The 12,194-nt window shown below is 42.3% G+C and overlaps 1 long non-coding RNA gene across 1 annotated transcript in view; it reads right to left on the bottom strand.

Moving 5' to 3' along the window:
- Window positions 1-6,028: 6,028 nt before the first annotated feature.
- Window positions 6,029-12,194, bottom strand: part of LOC105948261 — a 77,660-nt gene continuing 71,494 nt past the window's right edge. Inside the window, exons 3-5 of the long non-coding RNA XR_004219661.1 lie at window positions 9,196-9,280; window positions 8,701-8,808; window positions 6,029-7,463 (exon numbers count right to left, since the gene is read on the bottom strand). This is a non-coding gene — a long non-coding RNA (uncharacterized LOC105948261). The remainder of the gene's footprint in view (window positions 7,464-8,700; window positions 8,809-9,195; window positions 9,281-12,194) is intronic.

The following is a 12,194-nucleotide window of genomic DNA, read 5'->3' as shown; positions in this document are numbered from 1 at the left end:
CAGAGTGGAAACATGTAAGTATACATTCCTGTGCCGGAGTCCATGGTGTGTGCCTGCAACTGGGCTGGCGCAAAATTGTACATTGTAAATGTGTCTGTTCCACAATGGTTTCCCAGGCTAACAGTTAGGGTTCTGCAGCGGGTCTGTTACAATCACTGGGGGGTGCCTAACATTTCGCCACTCCCCAGTGATTATACAGGTATAGGACCCGTTATCCAGAATGCTCAGGACCAAGGGTATTCCAGATAAGGGGTCTTTCCGTAATTTGGATCTCCATACCTACTAAAAACAATAAAACATTAATTAAACCCAATAGGATTGTTTTGCATCCAATAAGGATTAATTATATCTTAGTTGGGATCAAGTACAGGTACTGTTTTATTATTACAGAGAAAAGGGAATCATTTAACCATTAAATAAACCCAATAGGGCTGTTCTGCCCCAATTAGGGGTAATTATATCTTAGTTGGGATCAAGTACAGGTACTGTTTTATTATAACAGAGAAAAGGGAATCATTTAACCATTAAATAAACCCAATAGGGCTGTTCTGCCCCAATAAGGGGTAATTATACCTTAGTTGGGATCAAGTACAGGTACTGTTTTATTATTACAGAGAAAAGGGAATCATTTAACCATTAAATAAACCCAATAGGGCTGTTCTGCCCCAATAAGGGGTAATTATATCTTAGTTGGGATCAAGTACAGGTACTGTTTTATTATTACAGAGAAAAGGGAATCATTTAACCATTAAATAAACCCAATAGGACTGTTCTGCCCCAATAAGGGGTAATTATATCTTAGTTGGGATCAAGTACAGGTACTGTTTTATTATTACTGAGAAAAGGGAATCATTTAACCATGAAATAAACCCAATAGGGCTGTTCTGCCCCCAATAAGGGGTAATTATATCTTAGTTGGGATCAAGTACAGGTACTGTTTTATTATTACAGAGAAAAGGGAAACATTTAACCATTAAATAAACCCAATAGGACTGTTCTGCCCCAATAAGGGGTAATTATATCTTAGTTGGGATCAAGTACAGGTACTGTTTTATTATTACAGAGAAAAGGGAAACATTTAACCATGAAATAAACCCAATAGGGCTGTTCTGCCCCAATAAGGGGTAATTATATCTTAGTTGGGATCAAGTACAGGTACTGTTTTATTATTACAGAGAAAAATCAGTTTTAAATTTCTGAATTATTTGGAGTCTATCGGAGACAGGCTTTCCGTAATTCGGAGCTTTCTGGATAACGGGTTTCCGGATAAGGGATCCCATACCTGTACCTTTCCTTCCCCTTTAAACAATTCTGATTATGCCACTTCCAGCTTGAAGCAAAAGCACGTCCTGTTTAATGGCGGTCAGCGGGTCACAGTTCAGGTTGCGGATAAGGCAGTTGCAGGTCAAGTCAGGTTGTGGGTCAATGCAAGTAAAAATGCAAGTTCAGGTCGTGTGTTTTGGGCCTTAGGGCCACATCTCCAAAAGTGTTTTTGCACAGGATTCTACCCCCAGTTACTTTGGATTGGCATAGCATGTCTTTTTGCTTGCCGAAAATATGCGCCATACATTTGGTGCGGCATTGGCCTTATGTCTAAGCACATTAATATCAGGCGGAGCTGGAGCAACTCCTGGAGCATAATGCTCACCATGAGGGGCCAGAAAATCAGAACATATTATCTAGACCAGGGATCCCCAGCATGTTTTACTTGGCAGCCACACACAAATGTTACAAATGGTGATGAGCCAAACATCCAATGAGCTTGTGGCTTGTACAGTTGTAAATTGCAATAAATAGATGAAGGTGAGTTTTACATGATATTGATAAAAATCTCATTAATTGTTACTGGGAATTCCACATACAACATCTGTATAACATTGAGCCTGGACACCCATTTAATGAATTAAAGTGGTTATACTCTCCCTGGAACAGCAGGGGTTTTGGATGATTCCCACCATACTGGCAACTGCCTGGGCATGTATATTACTCTGGGGGAAGGGCAGTTTCCAAAACCACCCTGGAATCCTATGGACTCTCAGTCCAAATGGAAATATTCCAATGCACCTCCTGACATTTGGGTGGGGCAAATTCATTTCTTTCTAACCCTATGCAGCTCTTTTGCACCTTGATGGGATGATTCAAAATGTATGTGCTTGTCTCATAGAGATGATTATAATGGATTCTGGTTTCTTTTTAGGCACCATTAGAATCCTATGTGAAGGCTGCGTGCCAAACCTTAGACCAGGGGGCCCCAACCTTTCTTACTCGTGAGCCACAGCCAAAGGTAAAAAGACTTGGGGAGCAACACAAGCACCATAAAAGTTCATGGAGGAGCCAAATAAGGGCTGTGATTGGCTATTAGGGGGGCGTGGCCAGCAACTCCATGTGAGAAGACGCACTTTTGTTGGGCTCCGCTTCCAGGGCTCATATATCCTGTAAAAAATACACTCCAGCGAGCCACCACGGACACACACCAACTACACTGGGAAGTGCTACCCCAGAGGAACCTGATGGGCCAAAACAAAGCACAAAAGAGAACCTTGGAGACAGCTGCAAAGCTGGAGAAGTTTCCCGCGACAACAAGAAAGTGCAAGATGGCGTCCAGAGAGCAGGCCCGGATAGCACTCCCCCTGAGATATTTGTTATACATGGTGCTTATTTGGCAGGCATGGTGACGTGCAGTCCCAGGCACCCTGGTATATGTATGTTTAATTGGTGATTTAATATATTTTTTCACAGTTCTTTGTGCACGAAGGTTGGATCATCTAAGAAATTTTTTATACAGATTTTTCTAACTATGGACTTTTCTCTAATTATGGACTTTTCTATAAATATTTTGTAAAAGGAAATAAATGGTGATCTAAAGTAATTTGGCTGGATATTTTCAAGCACCAATTCATATGCGTGAAGGTGCTCTCCTCTTTTTCTGTGATATTTCAAAAAGCCAGGCGGTGGGCTATTGGGGATTGACGCATCGTGCCGTGTGAGCAGTAAAGCGTTTATATATTCAATTTTCTGAACCGCTTACTCTACTTGATGTAATTACAGAAATAAAATCTACTAAAGAGGTCTGCACCACGCTGATAAACGCCAAAGCAGAAGAAATTAAACTGGATCTATCCATAATCAGGCAAGATCTCCAAAAATTGCGGGAACGTACTGCTGCTACAGAACAGCGTCTCAGCGAGCGAGAGGGCGCCTGTGCCCCAGTTCAGCAAACAATGCAGAACCTCCGTAAAGATGTCCAAAGCTGCATGGCGCAATCACATGACCTGGAGAATAGGCTCAGGCTTAACAACCTACGATTGGTCGGCTTCCCTGAAAGAGCGGAAGGTACGGCACCGGCGTTCATTACAACGTGGCTTCTAAACAACTTTGATAAAATCAAGCTGTCGGGCACCTTTGCTGTGACACGGGCACACAGAGTTCCGACAAAACCACCACCGGGCGCACCGCCTAGACCCCTTCTGACACTCATACTAAACGCGATTTACAGAGATTCCATCCTTCGCATGGCCAGGGGAAAATATAATCTGCAATACCGAGCCAGGAAAATCTCCATCTATGCCGACTTCTCGTCCGAAGTACAAAAGCCGAGAGCTGAATTCCAGGATGCAAAATGGAGACTACAAGCAGAAAACATCCAATACGCCATGTTTTACCCAGCAAGGCTCCGTGTCTCAACTAATGGCAGCAACCTGTTCTTCACTTCGCCGCAGGACCTGAACCAATGGCTTGACTCGAGAAATGACGCACCCTAAAGGGAGGGGCAGGGCAGGTTATGCAATGTTACGCATAAAGGTTTTAAGTTTTTAAGTTATGGTTTTAACTCAGGTGCCAAATATGAATGGATCTGGATGCAGGCGCAGGATTTACTAGATCCAGCAATATGCGCAAGTACACCATACCCACAAACTGCTAATGGCGGTTAATGTTCTGACTTGGAATGTACGGGGTCTTAACAACCCCATCAAGCGTAAGCAAGTACTTGATTTTTTGAAACGCAACAAAATACATACTGCATTTCTGCAAGAAACCCTCTTGGTGGGCAGCAAAACACTGGCGCTTAAACGCCCTTGGATAGGGTGGGCGTAGCACTCATCCTACTCAGTATACTCGCCAGGGGTATCAATCTTAGTGCATAAACAAATACCCTTTAAGCTGGAGAACCTAAGCATAGACCAAAAGGGCAGATACATTTTTATACAACATGGGCAACGTGAGCTGGTGTTAGAAAACATGTATATAGCGCCCCCCTATGCAGACGACTGCATGAAAACATGGGCAGAACACTCTGCCCTTAGCCTACTAGTTGGGGACTTTAATACTATCCTCAATCCAGAAACCAATCGTTTACGTAAAGTAGGATCAAACATAACTGAACCCCCCACTAACCTCCGATATCTAATGGAGGAACTTTGCATGAGATTTGGAGGCACCACCACCCGCAAGAGAAACAGTTTTCCTGCTTCTCTGCTTCCCATAATGTTCTCTCACGGCTAGACATGATGTCGGCAAACGTCTCCTTCCTAAAGTCTCACAAACTAAATACTTACCCAGGGGCATCTCAGACCATGCCCCAATGCTGGCAGTGCTAACAATCTGTAACCCTCCAACAACCACCCATTCCAATCTGGTTCCATATACTTAACAATCAGTTTCTCCAAATAACAAGGGGCTCATATCTAACCTATATACGATGCTGCTAAAGCAAAAGGTGCATAAAACTATACCCAGATCGCAAATCAATTGGGAAAAAGACCTCCCCATCCTCACTGGTTGTCAATGGCAGCAAACGCGTAAGACCCCAACCCAGGTGTCGCTAAACTATAAATACAGACTGTTCCAACTCTACATTATCCATATGGCCTACCTAACCAAGGTCAGGCTACACAAAATTGATGTGTAACAGATGTGATCATGAGGAGGGTACGCTTATACATACACTATGGTCCTGCAACAAACTGAATATTTATTAAATTCTAGGTGCCCTATCTGAGTTACTACAATATCCAATCCCTAGAGCACCGGAACTGTGTCTACTATGGGTAACCACATCATTAAAATGACCTAAAACAGATGTACAATTTTTGCAGAAAGTCCTATTTATAGCCAGAAAAGGGATCACACGACTCTGGAAATGCCCTGATCCTATAACCAATGGTATAACTCGGTTGGGGACTTGTGTAACATTGAAAAAGCCGCTTACACAAAAAATGGAAATCACAATAAATATGTGGCAATTTGGAATAAATGGAACAACGCCTATAATAATATATTATAGAAACCAATGTATTAACACTTAGTCACCTGGATATAAAATGTTGATGCTCTGTAAAATAATCTTTCTGCGATGTGGGTGTAACACTAAGCTCCGAGTCATAACTGTCAGAAGCAATTGTCAATTGTCAGTTTGCATTGTTATAGGCTTTCTCAATAAACTTACCTGAGTAAAAAAAAAAATGTTTGGCCATTAGGCAGCCTCTATACACACTATCAGCTTACAGGGACTTTATTTGGTAGGAAATCTTGTTTTTATTTATCCAAAACTTGCCCCCAAGTCAGGAATTCAAAAATAACTCCCTGGTTTGGGGGCACTGAGAGCAACATCCAAGGGGTTGGGGAGCAACATGTTGCCCCGGAGCCACTGGTTGGGGATCACTGGCTTAGACCTTAGGCCCACTCTCCCCTTCTCTGTTCACTCACTTTCTGTAGTCTCTTAATTACTTCTTTTTTCATACTATTATCTATCCTTTCCTCCATTTCTTCTCTATAGAATTGAGTAATGGCCACGGTATAGGCATACAAGGCAAATGGCTGGGTGGGCAAGAGGGCCCACTGACACGCAGGCAGTTAGTTTACTGAGAGGAAAAAATATTAATAACAGTTGTCAAATATGAGAAATCTGCTGTTATTCAAAAAAATAGTTATCCAGTAAGTCCCCCCCTTGCCACCCCTCCCCAGTGAGAATCCTATTACAACCATATGGGGATCACAATGAATTTTAAATGAAACAACTCAGATGCAGTTGAAGTACAGACTTTTAGCTTTAATTCAGCGGGGTGAACAAAACGATTGCATAAAAATGTCAGTTGTACAAAACCAAAATTAGAAAAAAGTTGTCTCTGTCCAAATATTTATGGACCTGATTCAGTAGTGCAAACTGAGACAGAATTACAAGTGCAATACCAAAGGCCGACCTGGCAAACCCCCTCTATATTTGAAAAAACATCAACAGCATTCATAAAAGGTACTCGCCCCATACATGCTCCTTGCACTTGCGTGTACTTGCTACTCGCGGGGAGCGCTAATGTGCAAACGAGCGAGTACTTGTGGGGAGCACTAATGTGCCCAACCAGCCTGCTCTAATGAATGATATGCACAAGTGTAGGAATTGATGCAAGAGAACCCTGGAATCATTTCAAGCTGGGGCATTTCAGGGTTCCACTAGGGGGCTGGCCAATCAGCACTACTGACTTGTTCATAATCCCATGCTATTGCCGTTAATAACATCATTCGCAGCTTGGCACACAGGCACAATGATGCTGTAATTGTGGGGGAAAATAGCAAATTGCATCCAAAAAAGCACTTGGCACTATGTGCGCCATTTACTCATGAGTCTTCTAGCCTATTATTAGGGGTGCACAAAATCCATTGCCTCCCTCTGGATCTTGCTGAGCTACAAATACAAAGTGACTGCTAGGTGGTGGCAGGTAGGTCTTACTTTGCATGCAACTATACCCAACAGTTCTGTTGAGTACACCCTACGTACAAGTGACCCTTCATGCTCCACACTTGCATGGATACCTATGCCTACTAACACTTCTTGTTGTCACTATTGGCTGCTCATATTCTAGCTCAGGGGATCCTCTTCTCTGACTACATCCAATTATTTATATGTTACCTCTAAGCTGTGCACTAAGCAACCACTCCACAATTGTGCAGAAAAGATACATTATTGCTCACAGAGCATGTGAGACAGAAAAAGTAGCTGAAATACTGAGGTGTGATAAGCATTCCAAATAAAGGTCAGGAATTTGAAAGAGACAAGTCTTGATTTTATTGGAAGATACAGATTGGAAGTTGGCCGTCAGGGCAGGCAGCAGGCAAGGCAGAGTCTAGTATACAAACCTTGGGTCACAGCAAGCAGAAAAAAAGGCTTCCCATGGCTCAGCAGTAAAATGCACTAGAAAACTCCTACACAGCGGAGCAGGGTTCCAGAATGGGCTGGTCACAATAGGTACGAAGGGCAGGGACTCCCAGGCAAAGTCCTATTGGGTTTTGAAGTCTCTCAGTTAATGGTATAGTGATGGAACTCCTCCTGCGCTGCGCGGCCCGAACACCAAACAATACGACTTGCTCACATGGCTCCTTCTCGCTCAGGATTCAAATGTGAAAAGCTCTCGCTTTCCCATCATGCACCTGTGCCTTTATCTCCCATAGACAGTTCAGCCAGATCCAACCTGGAAGCAGAAAGAACAAAACCATTCTGATCAAGCAGACAGCTCAACACAATATGCAGTTCCAACACAATATGCAGTTTGTCACAAAGTGGGCTGTACAGACTAATGGTAAAAACGCTTGGAATCACCCCCATTCGTTTCCATGGGAATTGCCTGGACCGGGGGCCACGTGACAGTCATTTTGTGGTGATTGCCACGGACAATAATGTGGGTGATTTTGAGCAATTTGTTGGCCACACACTGAGCTGCAATTGCTTAGTCGACAAAATATCCTGAATCTGCCTCTGTGCCGTTACCCTAAAGCTGTACGCAGAGGCGGCCGAGTTGGCCGGGCGCTGCTGGAATGACCTCCAGTTCATTACTAAGGGGCAGATTTATTAAAGTGTGAGCCCACCACAGGAAAATTCACCTACTTTCTATTCATTCCTTTGGGATTTTTAGACTTTTTATTTATCAAATGGTGAACTCAAACTTTTACCTTTTGATAAATACACTTCAAAAAATCCTATGGGAATGAATAGAATGTGGGTAAATTTGTATTAAACTCATATTTTGCTAAATCTGCCCCAAATGTACAGTAGTTAAATAACAGCAGTTGGACTCTGTAATGTACAAATGCAGAGAGTTTTATATTGTGAATACTCAGCATAGCAAGTATTTTCTTGTATAAAGAGAAACAATGCATTATTAAGTGTTCTGCTGCTGTAAAAATAACATGACAATGTGGGGAAACTTATTCCAGCAGCTCTGAGCTACCAGGCCCACTGATGGCAGAGCCCATTGCAGCTATCTGACCAACACAGGGCAAAGGCTAAGGGCACAGTTTACAGGTCACTTGAAAATTCAGGTACATATATAATACATGCATGTTGAAGGGCATGTTGAAGAAATTGTAATCAGCGCAGCCCTTCCAACTGGATTTTCTAGTCTGGTAACCCTAACTGCATATCATATCTTAAAGAATCCCTTTTCCCTAAAAACTGTTTCACCATATTCAGTGCATTGGCCCCCACACTGGGAGCCCCTTCCTAGTGCAGAGGCCAGAGTGCTCATACCATAGTAAATAAATCTAGTTTACAGTCATTTGGATTTTACATCTACTAAATACACATTTGTGAGTCTGATGCCAAACAGATCCACATTCTGGGCCAAATAGGGCCGATCTGATCACTGAGCCTTTCATTGGACCCAGATACTGGAGGAAGAACAAGACCTTCCTCTTGTGCCACCATCTTACCTTAGGGCAGTGCTTGTCAGAAGTTTCATTTCAAGCTCCTCTCAAAGGTACAACAATTGACCGAGCCGCTCCATGAAGGTCCAACCTCTGGTCATGGCCCCACCTCAACTAAGGAAATAAGTACAGATATAGTGGGTCATTTACTGTGTCAGGAATATCAAGGGCAGCAATTACATATTGAGCCTAAATGTCTCCCCAACTGAACTGCTGGGCTTTCAGGTGCATCTAGGAGGGCAAATGGCCAGTCTTCCCAATTGACCCTCACTGGCCTTCATGTTGAGGCCACAGAACAAGAAGGCTTATCCTTCTATGGATATTCCGCTGAAATCATGGAGAATGAAAGAACCAGCATTATAACAGTCAAGCAAAGTTAATTTGGTCACTTGTATTCACTCTCCCGCGCATACACAGTAGCCATGAAATGAAATAATAACCTAATAAATAAGTAATAAAGAGCATTGGTTGAGTCTGGGTTTCCGTCTCCTGTATACTTACCAATGCTGCCCCAGAAGCAAGGTTCTCACGCCTCATGGAGCTCTAGGAGATTCTATCTTCCCCCTGTGTCTGAGTTGCTTTTTACCTGAGAGAACAATTCACTGACGTTAATATACTCGGCTCATTACGGCAGAACAGTAGAAGGGAATACAGAATGTGAGCGCTAGAGTACGGTAAGGATCTGACTGATCACTGCGCAGCCCTACAGATCCCACAGGAAACTGATCTCACAGAATACAAAGTAAAACAGTGACCCAGTCTAAGGGTAATGGCACAGGGGGAGACGGGCAGCATTCTGTCCCACCAGGAATTTATAGCTCCAAGTAACACTACAAATCTCCTCCCCCCACCCCCCTCGACAGACCCAAGTACATTTCCGCTAATTCCGGTCCAGGCCTTGGCCGATATTTTACCAGCTAGAGCCGTGAAACATCAGCCAGATGGAAACCCAAGTCCCTGGATCAACATGCTACTAAACTTTTAGTATGCTATAGAGTGGCCAATTCTAAGCAAATCTTTGATTGGTTTTTATTATTTATTTCTTATACTGTGCTAATTATTTGCCTTCTTCTTCAACCTCTTTGCAGCTTTCAAATGGGGGTCACTGACCCAAGAGCCCAAAAACTATTGCTCTGTGAGGCTACAGCTCTATTGTTACTTTTTATAACTCTTTTTTTCTATTTCTTCTATTTCTATTTTGTCTCCTCCTACTCATATATCAGTCTCTCATTCAAACCACTTCTGGTTGCTAAGGTAAGCAACCTAGCAACCAGACAGTTGTTGACAATCTGAAAGTTGCTAAACAAAAATTGAATTAAACTACAAATAATAAAAAATGAAGACCAATTGCAAATTGTCTCAGAATATGACTCGCTACATAATACTAAAAGGATAGAAATCCCCAGTTATATAGATTTCTATAGCTACAAACCTCTGAATTTCTGAACAGACCCACAAAGCGCTTCCATTAAATATATAATTTGAGCCAATACAAGCAGGGCAGCCTGCCTTCAGATCAGAAACCTGCCAGGCACTTACACTGCGCTTGGGCTAAAATGTTACTCTGACAGCTCTCTGTGCTCAGCTTGTACCCCATATATGCGCACATCCACATTTCAGCATCTTCTCCCTAAGGAACATATGTTGTGAAATAAACAAAAACAATATGTGGATGAGGTTTATTTTAGCTAAATTGCCATGGGCAATAATAAGCCCCAAAACAGCACTGTAGCGCATAAACAGAAGTTAGTGGGCTCCACAGAATATCATTTCAAGACATTTTCATAAACATATATTTAAACTATCATTCCAGACCCCAAGAGGGGGCAAGCCCTACAGTTACCCCTCCGGCCTGAGCACAGCCCTGGGTTACATCTCCCACTAACACTCTCAATAACAGTTGCTTCAATCGTACAATCCATCTATCAATTCCATCCGTTCAGATTCTTAACTGCTCTTAATCTCAATTTAGGAGCCTGGATATTTTGCTTTTAAATGCATGAAATTCCCCAATCCCTTACATTCCCACTCAATCATTTCCCAGCAGGCCTAAACGGTGCGTTATAGTAATATTGGAATTAGAAGCCCCCTCTCAGGCCCTCTCTCTGATCTAGATGTCCCTCAACCCCTGTCACAACCTCAAATCATAACAAACCCCATTGAATGGGACTTTGCTGGGATGTCCTGTACGGCCAGTCTGGTTTAAATAAATATATTGTTTCAATGCGTTGGATAGTTTCATTATAAACACGACACATCATCATATCAGTCATTTAGTATTTATACATTGTTTCATATATTTCTGCCACCAGCAATGATTCACAATCTTCGCAACTTTTTTCAGATAACACACAAGTCAGTAATAACATATTAAGAGAAAAGGGCCGTTAAATGAATACTACATGTACCGTGAGTGCAATAATATATATTATATATCTACAAGTTGCATAGCAATAGCTATCAAAATGTAGCCAAATCTGAATGCAATGGGCTATAGGCAGGAGATGCAAACAGCTTATCTCTAACGTTCCTGTCTAATATCAATATTGTCTTTATTAGGTGCCTTGTCACAAAGAAATCTGGATTTCATCAGATGCTCTATTTGTTGTCTCTTTATATATTTATTCTGCCACTCGCTATCACCATGTATTTAGCAGTAACATTAAAGGGAAGCCCCACTCAGAAACTCTTTTGTAGTGTTACAAAAACCCAATGGTTTTAAAGTTGTCTGTAAATGTTATGACAAACAAACATTTCATGACATGTGACCAGAGATGACTTCACACACAGCAATGTGACAGTTGGTTTTGTCCGTTGGTTGACTTTGTGGCGAGAGGTAAGTCTGAATCCCCTCTGAGAGATTTTTTGCCAAATAACCCTTATTTTAGCTAAAAAAAGATGGGAAATAGTTGGGTGATGCCCCCCTAGACTAGCGGATGTTGCTCCTCTCACAGATTTTAGTGAATTTGGAGAATTTTAGAGATGACATTAATCTTAGCGCTGGTTGGGAGACACAGACCCAGGGTTTGGCAGTTTTGCAGTTCTGCAGCAAATACATATATTTTTTTTTTGACTGGGGACCCCATAAACATTTGGAGGCCATACAATACATACATTTTTCCTCCCAGTATTGACAGGCTCCTTAGAGTTCTGCCCCTTTGCCCCGGGTATCTGCCCTGCTCTCATGTAGCAACCTTAACATTTAACTGAATACATTTCAATACATTTTTCCTTGCAAAGCAAAGCAATTGGCACAGAAATGAATGGGGTTGATCTTTTCCCATCAGCCTGTACAGCCCCCTAAAAGCACTGTGACACCAGGACCCACGCTTGGTTGGCAGCGCTGTCCGGAGCCCTTCTTTGCACCAAACTTTTGTATCTCTCCCAATCAAAGTCTTCATTCTATTAAAGCTTCTAATAATTGGTGCTACTGGTTATTTATAGAGCAGCAAACATATTCAGTAGCGCAGTACAACTGGGAGGGATACAGAAAGGGAACC

This window comes from Xenopus tropicalis, chromosome 8 (assembly GCF_000004195.4).
Source record: "Xenopus tropicalis strain Nigerian chromosome 8, UCB_Xtro_10.0, whole genome shotgun sequence".
Lineage (NCBI taxonomy): Eukaryota > Metazoa > Chordata > Amphibia > Anura > Pipidae > Xenopus > Xenopus tropicalis.
This window is presented reverse-complemented; position numbering and strand designations above follow the sequence as displayed.